This window comes from Narcine bancroftii, chromosome 6 (genome assembly GCF_036971445.1).
Source record: "Narcine bancroftii isolate sNarBan1 chromosome 6, sNarBan1.hap1, whole genome shotgun sequence".
NCBI lineage: Eukaryota > Metazoa > Chordata > Chondrichthyes > Torpediniformes > Narcinidae > Narcine > Narcine bancroftii.
The window spans coordinates 241671110-241685597 of record NC_091474.1 but is presented as its reverse complement, the minus strand read 5'-3'; the positions used below and the strand labels follow the sequence as shown (position 1 = coordinate 241685597).

General features: G+C 49.4%; 1 long non-coding RNA gene across 1 annotated transcript; it reads left to right on the top strand.

Annotated features, from left to right (window-relative positions):
* Positions 1-726: 726 nt before the first annotated feature.
* LOC138735567 (uncharacterized) lies at positions 727-13197 on the top strand. Its single transcript, XR_011339779.1, has 3 exons — positions 727-939; positions 11051-11159; positions 12545-13197. It is a non-coding gene; the product is annotated as an uncharacterized lncRNA (long non-coding RNA).
* The last annotated feature ends 1291 nt before the right edge of the window (positions 13198-14488 follow it).

Below are 14488 nucleotides of genomic sequence, written 5' to 3'. Positions count from 1 at the left end.
AGGGAGATTAATTGTTCAGCACAGACTAGAAGGGCTGAATGGCTTGTTTTGGTGCTGTAATTTTGGTGCAGTACGGCAACAGGCCCTTCCAGCCCCATGCGCCCGTGCTGCCAAAATACCCCCAATTAACCACCAATCCCCGTACATTTTGATGGCTTAGAGGAAACCGGAGGGCGTCGAGGAAACCCGTGCACGCACGTGCAAACTCCTTACAGACAGTATTGAATTCGAGCATGGGTCGCTGGCGCTGCGATAGCGCTGCGCTGCGATAGCGCTGCGCTGAATGCAGTGCCCATGGTGCGGGGAGATGCATGTTGGGGGGGGGATCTGGGATTTGGGGGAACTGGCGGGCAGGGGGAGGTGAGCCCACAGCTAAATCAGCCATGCAATGCAGTGCAGTGCAGCCCGTAGTACCTTTGAGTGGCGGAACGAAACAGGCCCGATGGGCCGGACTGCCGACTCCCGCTCCTGTCCTTATGAATCAAGATCCAGGTCTAACCACAACGAAATAAATGGTTGCTTTACTTCCTCAAGGTGCTGGGCAGGCTTTGAATTATGCCCAATCTTAAAGAAGGAACAGTATGCTCTTATAAAGGAAGTGGTATAACAGTAAAATAATAAACATCACGGCATTACAGTTCCACCACTTTCAGTTAGAACGTGTGCACAGCAGGAATGTGTTGCAAAGCTATGTGGTGCCAACCTCTGGAGACGATGGAGGAGGGGAGGCACCTCCCGCCGAGTCGACACCGTTTGTATGCGCGTGAACTGTCGGCGTTTTCAAACTCCCGCTCCTGCGTCTCAGGCTGACACGTCATCAGCCCCATCACCCCCGGCCAGCCGCTTGCAGCGGCGTTACATTCAGTTTAGGTGGCTGAGCATCCTTCCCTCCCCACCCCCGAGAGGCACCTGGGGGTCGGCCAAGGCGCATTGATGGAGGTAAGTGTCCCGACGTGTGGGCGGAGAATCTCCGCCTTTACCCTTGGGTTTTTTGACTGCATGAAAGGGTCTATAGACTATATGGTTTCATTGAGAGTGGCAGAGATGATCACTGGAGTCTCCCTCCCCCTCATTGATGTGATCTACTGGGATTGTTCTCTGAAGAGGGTGTGCAAAATCATTGAACCCGCACACAGCATCTTTCAGCTGCTCCCGTCGGTGAAGAGATCCAGGAGGATCAGAGCCAGCTCCACCAGGCTGAGGAACAGCTTCTTCCCACGGGCAGGGAGAATGCTGAACGACCAAAGGAACGGCTCCCACTAACCACCCGAAACTCTCATTTGTACAGGTAACACAATCCTTTATCCGGAACCCAGTGAGTTCTGAAATTCAAATTTTCCCGGATTTCAGAACAAGAGCCAACTGCCCCAGATTTAAGCCCACCCAAATTGTGCTGCCATATCCACCCCCTGATAGTCACGCTGGCGTCTCTCTCCCCCTTGCCTGCCCAAGTCGCGCTGCCGTCTCTCTCCCCCCTCAACCATGCCCAACCTAGTCGCGCTGCCGTCTCTCCCCCCTCCCCCCACCCATCCTAGTCACGCTGCCGTCTCTCTCTATGTCTCCCTCCGCTATACCAACACCGAGAAAAAATTGCTGGTCTTTGGAGCTTTCCGGATTTTAGATGTCCGGATAAAAGATTGTGTACCTGTACAAAACAATATTCATTTATATAGATGAAATACTTGTCCCACATATGTATTGTTTGTCTGTATGTGTGTTACGTCTGGTTGTGTGTCTGTGTGTTTTGCACCAAGGACCGAAGGACGCTGTTTCGTCGCCTTGTACTTGTACAGTCAGATGACAATAAACTTGACTCGGCTCGACTTGGGTTGAGCACCTTTGCTCTGTCCACTGAAACAGGAAGGACCTTCTAGGGGCCAACCATTTTAATGCCACACCCATTTCCTACGCCAGCATTTCCGTCCATGGTCTCGTGCCCCGCCAAATCGAGGCTCCCCCCCCCCCCCGCAAATCGGAGGAGCGTCTGGGCCCTCTCCAACCAGACGGTGTTGACTTCGACTTCTCCAGTTTCTGTTAGGACCTTCCCCCGAATCTCTGGCTTTCTTCATCCCTCTGTCCCCTTTCCTCCAGCTCTCAATCCCCCTTCCATTCCCTCTCCCATCAGAGTGCTACCCTTTGGCCCCCCTCCTCGCTGCCATTTCTCAGCTCCTATCCACCTGTCACATAGGGAGGAACCATCTCCTATAATGTCTGAAGCCAAATCCAGCTCCCCATCGACATTGAGGCAAGACCTCTCCAGCCTGCCAATCAGGTGTGAGCCCAGCAGCCAGGGCACGCCCTCCCATTGGCCAGCCCCCTACCTCTCAGCTCAGGGCAGGTTATAAAACTGCAGCATCTCAGATTCACTTCCTCTTTGCCACGTGGCCGCAGGTAAGGGACGAGCAACCCCGTAAGCTAACCAAGGTAAGACGATACTGGCATTGAAGCCATGCTCCCAATGATCGGGGGTACGGGATCATGAATACCCCTAAAGGTTGCCCACGTGTAGGGTACCCTCTGTAGTCGGAATCCTTTTTTTCTATGGGCTTATTCTGGGGTTGGAAGCCGGTTGCGTTCCACTCTCCTCTCTCCTGGAACTGCTCTGATTACATGCTGCTGGGTTTAGGTTCCAACTGCTTGTAAATTGCTAATTACTTTGCTTTGTGCTGTTAATTGATCCTGATCTGCTTCTATGTAGCCAGCCTGTTTGTTCAAAATGGGGTTAATTGGGCAATTTGCCTGGTTAGTGCCCCAGTCGTCCACAGGCGAGTTGAACAGGAAAATGGGCGACCCGCTTCATCCAGCAGCTGGCATTCGGACGTCCAGCAGTACGTCCGGTGAGTGCGTGACGCGCCATTGCAGTTGGGGGGGGAATTGTGGGATTCCCCCCTTAAATCGCCCCTTAAATGAATCGATCCCCCTGCGATTTAAAAGGTGCTGGCCCAGTAATCACACCAGGGTCCCAGGAGGGCCCACCCAGGAGCTGCAGTTTAAAAGAGGCTGCTGTGTTAATAAATCCATTCCCTGTGTCTGGACTCGTTTCCTTCCGAACCCCAAGCGAATCTCAACTCGTCACCAGCCGTCTGTATCTACCGACGACCTCTTAGTTGTTGGCCTGTGCTCCTCCCCCCTGCTCCTTTTCTCCTTCTCCCCCCTGACCTTTTCAGTCAGGTGCCCGCCTGCTTCTGCTGCGTGGCCTGTTGAGCTCCTCCAGCACGTTGCACTCGACCCCAGCTTCGGCAGGGTTTCCTGTTGAACTCCTGCTTCCCCGATTCCATGCTCTAACTAGGTTCCTGGGTTACAGCTGGGCGGCACGGTTAGCACAACGCCGTTACAGCGCCAGTGATTGGGACCTGGGCTCGAATCCTGCGCTGTCTGTAAGGAGTTGGTACGTTCTCAACGTGTCTGCGTGAGTTTTTCCGGGGGCCCTGCTTTCCTTCCACTGTTAAGTGTAGGTCAGTAATTCTCAACCTTTTCCTTTCCCCTCACATCTCTCTTTAAGTAATCCCTATGCCATCGGTGCTCGGTGATTAGTAAGGGATTGTTTAAGGTGGGATGTGGGTGGAAAGAAAAAGTTTAAAAACCACTGTTTTAATCATCCCTCATTGACTCGTTATGTGCATGGTTTCAGATCTCCAAAGGAAATGGGCCAATGACAATTTTTCTCAAGCAAAATATTTCAGTAACAACTGGGTCTAGAGCAGTGATTCTCAACCTTCCCTTCCCACTCACATCCCACCTTAAGCAATCCCTTACAAATCACAGAGCACCGATGGCACAGGGATGTCTTAAAGTGGGATGTGAGTGGAAAGAAAAAGGCTGAGACCCACTGGTGTAGGGTAATGGGGTGTAAATTGGACAGCACGGACTCATGGGCTGAAGTGGTCTGTTACCACGCTGGATGTCTAAATTTAAAAAAACCCATTGTGATTCCTCCTGGAGTCCCAGGAAGATCATCTCAGAGCTACCTTTTTGGAATTGAAATATCTCTGATCCCAGAGAACTCTCATATCTAATTTCTGCAAATCCTTTCGACTTGCTCCTTACCAACTGTTACAGACGGGCCACAGAAATAATCCTCTCCAGAAGCCTCGCCACCCAGCACGCGAACTGCTCTTGCCAAGACTGTGAGAAAGGGCAGAGGGCTATGATCGCAGCTCAGGACATGACAAAAACCCTCCTAGCCTCTATCAGCACCATCTGTACCTCTTGCTGTCTCGGGAATGCTCCCCGATCCGCCACACTCATTTCTCCCGCCTTCAAAGCAGGCAGAAGGTACACGAGGCTGAAAGCGTGGATCCCCAGATTCAAGAACAGTTTCTTTCCGCCGAAAATTGGACCTCATTGGTCTTTTGGCCCCATTGTGGTGGTATCAATCATGGGGTTCGCTGCATCTTTGTGGGCAGTGGTACATTCACTTCAACCAGGAGACCATTGGACATAGGAGAGGAAACAGGCCATTCAGCCCATTGAGACTGACCCACCATTTGATTATGAGCTGGTCCATTTCCCCACTCAGCCCCACTGCTCGGCCGTCTCCCCATATCCTTCGATGCCCTGGCTAATCAAGAACCTAGCAATCTCTGCCTTAAATGACCCGGCCTCCACAACCACCCTGTGGCAAACAAAATCCACAAATTATGCCCCCTCTGACTGAAGAAATCCCTCCACATCTCCGTTCTAAGTGGTCACCCATCAATCCTGAAGTTGTGCCCTTGTGTCCTAGACCCTCCCACCCTGGGAAACAACCTTTCTCCATCTACTCTGTCCATGCCTTTCAATGTTCAAAATGTTTCAATGAGATCCCCACTCATTCAGCCAAATTCCATGAGTACAGGCCTAAAGCTGTCAAACTCTCCTCACATGATAACCCTTTCATTCCCAGAATTGTCCTAGCGAACCTCCTCTGGACTCTCTCCAACATCAACACATCCTTTCTTAAATGAGGAGCCCAGAACTGCTCACAATACAATGCCAGTGCCTTATAAATATTTCTTTAAATCTCTAATAATGACCTTGGTGGTTCTTGAAATAACTTTTTCCTTCGTAACTGCTTTGATCACACCCACATTCACAGTCGGTGTCATCATGGACAGCCATGGGACCTGGAGGTGGAGATTCAGAAAAGCTCTCTCCACACATATGCGTTGGCATCACATCGACAATGGGAGCATCTCCTAAGTTCACAAATTTGGGGCTGTCTTCCAGCTTCTCACATTCGAGGTCCTCGCACCAAGTTCTAGGCATGTTCCTCCAAAATGCTTTACTTGGCACTTTTAATTTGCACTCCCTGTTGTACTTACGTATGGGCTGACTAGCCTGGATAGCACGCACAACTGAGTGTCTCATTGTATCTCGGTACACGGGGCAATAGACAAACAATTCAATTCAATTCAAACCTGGAATCTTCACTACAATGAGACAGGAAACTGATCAAAGGATCCAGAAAACGTTTGCCTGCTGGTGCGTGTGATCTAGAACTCTAACTCCTGTGGGTGTTGGAGATTTGGAATCCTGCCTCCTGATGGTCTCAGAGTTCTGGAACCATGGCACTCTCTGATCCTATAAATCTAGAACATTGAAATCCGCGTGTCTCAGCCTGGCTCCTGCAGGTCCATGCGATCTGTAACCCTAACTCTGATGCTGTTCCATATCCAGAACTCTGATCCCAGCTAGACCAAGGGATCAAGAACACACACACACCCCATTGGACTTGGAGATCTGGAGCAGTTAACCCTGTTTGATTTTGGAATTTCGATCCCTGACCCCCATTGGGGGATAGGGGACCCTGATCCCTGCTGGACTTGCAGATCTATAATCCTCATCTCAGTTGGACATGAAGATGAGGAACCCTGATGCCCATTGGACATGAAGATCAAGAACATTGAACCTCAATGGACATGAAGATCAAGAACACTGAACCCCATTGGATATGTAGATCAAGAACACTGAAGCCTATTGGATATGAAGATCAGGGACCCTGAGCCCCATTGGACATGAAGATCAGAAATGCTGCCCCCATTGGACATGAAGATCAAGAACACTGAACCTCACTGGCCAGTGAGTCATAAAGTCTCCTTGGCCTCGAAGTTTCATATGGCTGATGTTCATGGCTACTGCATAGTGACCGCGTGGGGCACAGATTACAGATAACCTCCTGGTGATGTCACAGCTATGCACTGCCGTGCTACAGGGACTGGACTTCCAATGCCACCTTAAAACTGTGATGATAGAGAACGATGGGCCCTAACTCCCCCCTTCCCCCACCCTGGTATGTAACCAACAGTTCTTAAATCACTCACTGCACTCCATTGGCAAAAACCCCCGGCCTCTCCTCCAACCGTTTCCAGCCAGCAACCCGAAGATTCCCCATGGAGCATGAGCTGCGGCCTCTCAACCCTCAAGATCCACCCCCCACCACTGTTCACCAACCTCATCCCTGACTGCAAACCCATCGCCACCAAAAGTAGGCGATAAAGGGCCCTTATTAGGTCGGAGGTGCAGTGGCTATTGAATGAGGGGATCATTGAAGCCAGGACCAGCCCCTGGAGAGCCCAAGTGGTGGTGGTGAGGAAGGGGGAGAAAAACAGGATGGTCAGACCATTAACAGATACACGCAGCTGGACACGTACCCTCTTCCCCTCATATCCGATATGGTAAAGCAAATCACTCAATATCGGGTTTTCTCCTCCATCGACCTAAAGTCAGCGTACCACCAGCTCCCCACCCACCCGGAAGCCCACCAATATACTGGTTTTGAAGCGGATAGCCACCTCTACCATTTCCTGAAGGCTCCCTTTGGTGCCACCAGTGGAGTTTCAGTCTTCCAGTGGGAGATGGACCAAATTGTAGACCAGTATGATGTGCAGGCAACATTTCCGCATCTGGACAACGTCATTATTTGTGGCCATGACCTGCAGACCATGACGCCAACCTCCAAAACTTTCTCCAGCCGCCGAGCTCCTGAACCTCACATATAATAAGGCTAAATGCATATTTCACATAACTGGCTTCCCATCCTTGGTTGTGTCATGGAGAATGGAGTTGTTGGCCCCGGCCCCGGTCGCACGAGCCCACTTTTGGAACTTCCCCTCCCCCACAGCCTCAATCCCTGAAAAGGTCTCTGGGCTTCCTTTCCTACTATGCCCAGAGGGTCTCCACTTAGGCGGACAAGGCTCGCCCCCTCCCGGCACCAGAGGCCCATGCAGCTTTCAGCCATATCAAGGCAAATGTTGCCAAGGCTACGATGCATGCCATGGATGAATCCATCCTGTTCAGGGTGGAGACTGATACATCCGACTTCGCCCTGGCTGCCACTCTTAACCAGACGGGCAGACCTGCCACCTTCTTTACCCACGGCTTCCAAGGCCCTGAAATTTGGCACTCCTCTGTTGAGGAGAAGGCCCAAGCCATTGTTAAGGCAGAAAGGCAATGGAGACACTACCTAGCTGGCAAACTGTTTACCTTGCTGACTGACCAACAGGCAGTGACTTTCATGTTCAACAACCAGCAGCGAGGTAAAATCAAAAACAACAAGAATTGAACATTCCACTCTCAATTATGATATCTTGTACTGGCCCAGGAAACTCAATGAGCCCCCAGGTGCTCTATCCCACAGAACGCGTGCCAGCACAGAAGTAGACCACTTGCAAATCCTCCACTATGATCTCTGCCACCCTGGAGTCACCAGGTTCTTCCACTTTATCGAAACCCACAATCTGCCTTACTCCATTGAGATCAGGACTACGTCAAGGAACTGCTAGGTCTGCGTGGAGAAAGCCTAGTTCATTCAATGAGGCAGCCTCTGCTGTGTCCTTGAGCAGAAAGTTACAGAGATTCGCCACTCTCCGGGACAAACATCTCCGTCCTTTGTGGACTCCCCAGAATTGTGAGGCAGTGATCCTGGATTGAGTCAGAGTCTCTCTCCGTTCCCCTGTCTTGTGTCCACCAAACACCTCTTATCTGTTATCCCCTTCCCCTTCCTCCCCACCTACTCGATACTCAAGAAGAAGGGCGCAGGCCCGAAACGTCGACTGCCTTTGTTACAAGCCCAGAGGACCCCAAAACACAAAAGCAATAGATATTCACCAAGATAAATGGTTACTTAACAAAGTTTGCTTTTAATGATTTTTAAACATGAAAACAGGATCAAATTTTAACTTATTACTATTAACTTAACCTCCTTCTAATTCTAAGCACATGTGTATGTAATGTGTGTGTAAGTTTAGATAAGTTCGTTCGTTCACAGTCCATTTTCACTTCTCAATCCTCCACGTTTACTGGTTGCAGGCCATTCTTATACTGTGCACAGTATTTAACATAAAGTTCACCAGGCTTTGGTGCTTGAAAGGTAAATGGTTACTGCTCAGGAAGGTTCTTGTCAGTTTTCAGAGAGAGATTTGCCACAACTGATTCCTTTTTTAATCAACTACTTCAGTGTCTTGCCGAAGATGGCAACCTCTTTTTTTTCAGGTCACCACAGAGTTCCTTTTTGTTTCCCTTATTCCAAGTGAAACATTAGACAGCCAGTCCTCTCTTCTTGTATTGACCACAAGGGCTTTGACCAGGCTGAACGAAGCACTCACAACCCGTCTTCCAAATGGGGTTTTCCACAAGCTTTCCAGCTTGTCCTGTTCCAGTCCCAGCAGCTGTTGCTGACGGTAAAACTGTAGAACTGTAAAACTGATCTCTGACTCTCTCTCTCAGAGAGAAAAGCCTGTTTGATTTTCAATGCTTGCAAGACCACATGACCCTCCTTGAACAGCAAGTTCCCCTCCAGACAATCTGTGTCTCTGACGAGTTCTTTCATCTGTTGCCCTTTTCTAAACAACAATCCATTAGGGAAGTCTCTTGGGCACTCTCCAAAACTTTTGCAAAGACTCTGGGGCCGACCTATCTAGCATGAGCAGAGCTCCAGTATTTTAAATGAGATCTGTTTTAAAGTGTTTGTATGTTCTTTTCTTCTTTGGCTTGGCTTCGCGGATGAAGATTTATGGAGGGGTATGTCCACGTCAGCTGCAGGCTCGTTGGTGACTGACAAGTCCGATGCGGGACAGGCAGGCATGGTTGCAGCAGTTGCAAGGGAAAATTGGTGGGTTGGGGTTGGGTGTTGGGTTTTTGCTCCTTTGTCTTTTGTCAGTGAGGTGGGCTCTGCGGTCTTCTTCAAAGGAGGTTGCTGCCCGCCGAACTGTGAGGCACCAAGATGCACGGTTGGAGGCGATATTAGCCCACTGGCGGTGGTCAATGTGGCAGGCACCACATTGTATGTGACCTCCACTAAAAAAAACCTGCCCCAATTTATCTCCCCAAAACATATCTATATACAATATAAAACACAACATAATCGGTCACACCTTTCACTTCCTATGGACGCTGTGTGACCTGCTGAGTTTCTTCAGCACTTTGGTGTACTCCACGCAACCCCAGCATCTGTGGACTTCCTTGTTTCCCTCCCCTAGCTCTAGTCTCACCCACCTGTGGAAACAAGTTTCCTGTATCGATCTTATCCCTGTAACAATTTTAATTTTTATATGAGATCCTCTTAGCTTTCTGAATTCCAGCGAGTACAATCCCAAGCAATGTAGATCACTCCTCAAGGGGGTGACCCTTAAAACTTGTAGAATCGAGGGCTAAAACACTAACAATGAAGTTGTAAGATATCAAAATATAATTGATTTAACCCTATAACCATTTACAGCACAGAAACAGGCCAGTTCAGCCCTACTCGTCCGTGCCAAACATCTTCTCCCACATAGTCCGACTGACCCACATTCGGCCGATAACCCTCCACACCTCTCCCGTCCATATACCTATCCAACCGTTCCTTGAATATTAATGTTGATCTCACTTCTACCACCACTGCAGGAAGTTCATTCCATACCCCCACCACCCTCTGCATGAAGAAATTCCCCCTCATGTTTCCCCTAAACTTTTCCCCTTTTACTCTCAATCCATGCCCTCTTGTTTGAATCTCTCCCACTCTCAATGGAAGAAGCCTATCCACATTGACTCTATCCATCCCCATTATAATTTTAAATACCTCTATCAAATCACCCCTCAATCTTCTATGCTCAGGGAATAAAGTCCCAGCCTGCTCAACTGTTCCCTGTAACCCAAACCCTGAAACCCTGGCAACATTCTTGTAAACCTCCTCTGCCCTCTCTCTATATTGTTTATATCCTTCCTGTAGTTCGGTGACCAAAACGGCACACAATATTCCAAATTTGGCCTCACCAATTGATGTCAGTTTGAAAATAAATTTAATGTGTAAACACGCTGTAATGTGAATCCTGAAGATGATCTTTCCGGGGCTGCAGGGCTTGTGTTATATAAGGAGAGGCTGGATCAAGCTGGGAGTTTTTCCCTGGAGTGTAGAGTGAGACAGTGGTCATAGTCATTTCCCCCACGGTAGGTCAGTCTAAAGCAAGAAGCCACAGATTGAAATCGAGGCCTCGTTTGGAGGATTGTGTTCAGTTTTGGTCACCGAGCTGCAAGGGAGGAAGCCGTCGAGCTGAAGAGGGCGCGGAGAAGATTTACGAAGATGGTGCTACAGAGAGAGGTTGAGCAGGCCGGGGCTTCATTCCTTGGAGCGCAGGAGAATGAGTGGTGATCTCGTAGAGATCTCAAGGTCATGAGAGAAATGGATCGCAGAGTCTTTTGCTCAGAACTAGTCACCAGAGAACACAGGTTTGGGGGGGGGGGGTGCGGAGAGATTTAACAGGAACCTGGGGGATAATCGTTTTTACACTGAGGGTGGGGGGTGTGTGGAACGGGCTGCCAGAGGCAGGTACCATTGCAATGTTTAAGAAACATTTGGACGGATCCATGGATAGGATCAAATGAGTCAAATGCTGGCAGTTGGGACTAGAGTGGGTGGTACAGTTTGGCCGGGCACGTCAGGTCAAAAGGCCTGTTTCCACGCTGTGAGGGGGAAAGGCTTAAAGTGGACCTGACAGGCAAATCTTTCACACTGATATGGAATTAACTCCCTGAAGAATCAATTAAGGTTTGTTCTATTTCAATGTTTTAAATTAAAATTTTTAATATTTAGACATTCAGCCCACGAGTCCACGCCGCCCAATTTACATCTGATTAACCTGCACCCCCGGTACATTTCGAATGGGGGAAGAAACTCGAGCCCTCAGAGACACAGGGAGAAGGTACAAACTCCTGACAGACGTTGCGGGATTCGAACCCTCGTCCTGATCGCTTTTGCTGTAAAGACGCTGCAATATGCTAACTGTGCTGTCCCCTATCTAAAACACATTTAGACAGGTATATGGATTGGAAATGTTCAGAGATAAGAGCTAAATGCAGACAAATGAGTTTAGCTCATCGGCCGAATGAGGGATAAGGGATGGGAAGAGGGAGAGGGGAGACAAGGGCGAGAGTTTGGGACGGAAAATGAAAGAGAGTGAGAGAGATAGGGAGAGAGATAGGGAGGGAAGGAGAGGAAGAGGGAGAGAGAGAAATAGGGTGAGAGGGAGGGAGCAAAAGAGAAAGGAGATAAAGGGAGGGGAGAGAGGGATACGGAGACTGAGAGACAGGGAGGAAGCCAGAGAGGGAGGGAGAGGGGAGTGAGAGGATGAGAGGGGGAGGGATAGAGAAAGATAGGGAGGGAGAGGGAGAGAAGAGTGAGAGAGAAAGAAGGATAGGGAGAGAATGATAGGGAGGGAGAGGGAGGGAAGGAAAGATAGGGAGTGAAGAAGTGGAAGAGAGGACGCGTGAGAAGGAAGGAAGGGGAGAAAGGGTGAGAGGGAGGGAGGAGAGGGCGAGATTGCATCAGGCCACTGACAAGGCCAGAGTTTATTTTTGATCTGCATTGCACAGCTCAGAGGAGCTGATGTTGTGTTGAGACCTGAAGCAATGTCAGTACATTGTACATGCAGGGACACAGGGCCAAGGTATTGTGTCAGCCCGAAAATTAGTGCAACCTCAAGGCTGGGACTGGGAGAGGAAGGGAGAGCAGGTTGGTGCATAACTGCTTGCTGTATCCCCTCGAGCGCATAGTGCTGACAAATAAACATTTTGTACCTGGTGATGTAAACCTGAGTGAATCTTTATAGGTTTTTACTCTGCTCTCACACACTGCTTCATCCTTCGCCACCCCTCCCCCCAGTACAGAGCCAGGCCGAGGTGAGGCGGAGTCATTGAGGCCTCCAGCCCAACTTGTCCTGACTGACCAAGTGAGTCCCATTTCAAACCATAGAACTCTCCAGCACAAGAACAGGCCCTTCTGCCCATCTGGTCTGTGCTGATTGATTATTTTGCTTAGTCCCATTGACCTGCACCGGAACAATTCCATGTACATGCCCGACATTTTCTTAAATGTCAAAATTGAGCTTGCATTCACAACTTCACCTGACAGCTCATTCCACGCTCTCACCACACTTTGTGTGAAGAAGTTCCCCCTAATATTCCCCAAATGCCCTTAATCCATGTCCTCTTGTTCTTGTCTCAACTAACCTCAGTGGAAAATAACCTGCTTCCATTTACTCCTAGGTACCCTTCATAATTTTGTATACTTCTTTCAAATCCCCCCTAGTGACCTATCATGGACACTCAACATCTCCTCACTTGACAGGAAGACCCAACAGCGATTGCACTTCCTGAGAAGACTGAAGCCGGCAATGCTACAGGTCACCATCACGTCAACCTTCTACAGGAGCTCAATCGAGAGTGTCCTGGCCAGCTGTATTACAGTGTGGTCCGGTCACTGCAAAGAAATGGATCAAAGGTCAATCCACAGGACCTTAAGAGTGGCAGAGAGGATCACTGGAGTCTCCCTCCACCCCCCCCACCCACATTGACATGATCTACTGCAATCGTTGACTGAAGAGGGCGTGCAAAGTCGTTCAGGACCCCCTTCCACCCTGAACACAGCATCTTTCAGCTGCTCCTGTCGGGGAAGAGATACAGGAGGATCAGAGCCAGCGCCACCAGGCTGAGGAACAGCTTCTTCCCACGGGCAGTGAGAATGCTGAATGACCAAAGGAACTGCTCTCACTGACCACCCAAGACTCCCATTTGTACCAAACAATATTCATTGATTTATTTGTATAGATGAGACACTTGTCCTGCATATGTACTGTTTGTCTCCATGTGTGTGATGTCTGGCTGTGTGTCTACGTGTTTTGCACTGAGGATCGGAGAACGCTGTTTTGTCAGGTTGTACTTGTAAAATCAGATGACAATAAACGGGACTTGACTTGACTCATTCTCTGACGCTCCAGTGAAAAAATTCCTAACCTGTTTCACTGTTCCCTGGAAGTTGGCTGGTCAACATCCTATAAATCTTCTCTGTATTTTTTCATTTTTATTGGCATCTTTGCTAGGGTTAGGTGTCTCCGTTCATCCCTTTCCTATTCATGTACCTGTCTGCCTGTCTTTTAAACCTTACAGTTGTCCACACCTCCATCTCTTCCTCCGGCAGCTCGTTCCACACACCCACACTCTCTGTGTGAAGAAGGTGCCGCCTCAGGTCCCTTTTAAATCTTCCCCCACCCTCCTTAAATCAGTGCTCTCTAACCTTAGATTCCCTGCCCCCGGGATAAAAGGCCGTGATTATGTATATGGTCCCCAGGATTTTGTAATCCTCTGTAAGAATGGTCCAAGGAGAAAAGACCTGGCCTCTTACCATCCAAGTCTACCAGCGCTGGTAATGTTCTCGTGAATCATTCTGCAAACTTTCCAGCCTAACATTACCTTTCCCTTGGGTAACCAGAGCTGCACTCAACACCCACAACAGCTCAGTAATTCTCTGGTGATCACGGACGGGGCTGTGCTTTGAGGGTTAAACTAAACACACTCTCTCTGAAAACCGCCCCCCCCCCCTCCCTTTCCTCCATCCCAATCTCTCACTCTCTCTCTCTTACACACACACACACACACACACACACACACACACACACACACACACACACACACACACACACACACACACACACACACACACACACACACACACACACACACTCTCCTCTCCCTCACTGTGTCTGTCTCCCCCTCTTTAAACTCTCCATCTTCCTCCCTGTTTGTTATAACCAGACAACACAAGTGGTAACCTTAGTCAAACGCTTTACTGCTGAACTCTTTTTACAATGGGCGCTTCTTGAAATGGCATCTGGTATCAGCCAAGCTCCGTTTTTAACTGCCGCGCTTTGCGGGGACTCTTTCATGCTTAGTAGCGCTGTGGCAACACGGTGGCTGTCAATATCCCCTTTCTTAAGCAACCCCCCACACTCCACAATCTATGCTGGTACTGGACACCACAATCGTTACAATTCAGCAATGAACAGCCAGTCCAGTTTAGTCCCGATATTTTGGGTTGGGCTTACAAATACACCCAGGGTGGGTTTCGTAGTACCCACTGGTGGAAGTGGATCCTGGGGGTGCTTCAGCCTGAGAGGACATGCCATCCGTGGCCTCAGGGGTGCGGCCATTGGTTCCATGGGTTCTTCCCGCGGGAGCTCCGCCTACCCTGGGTTCA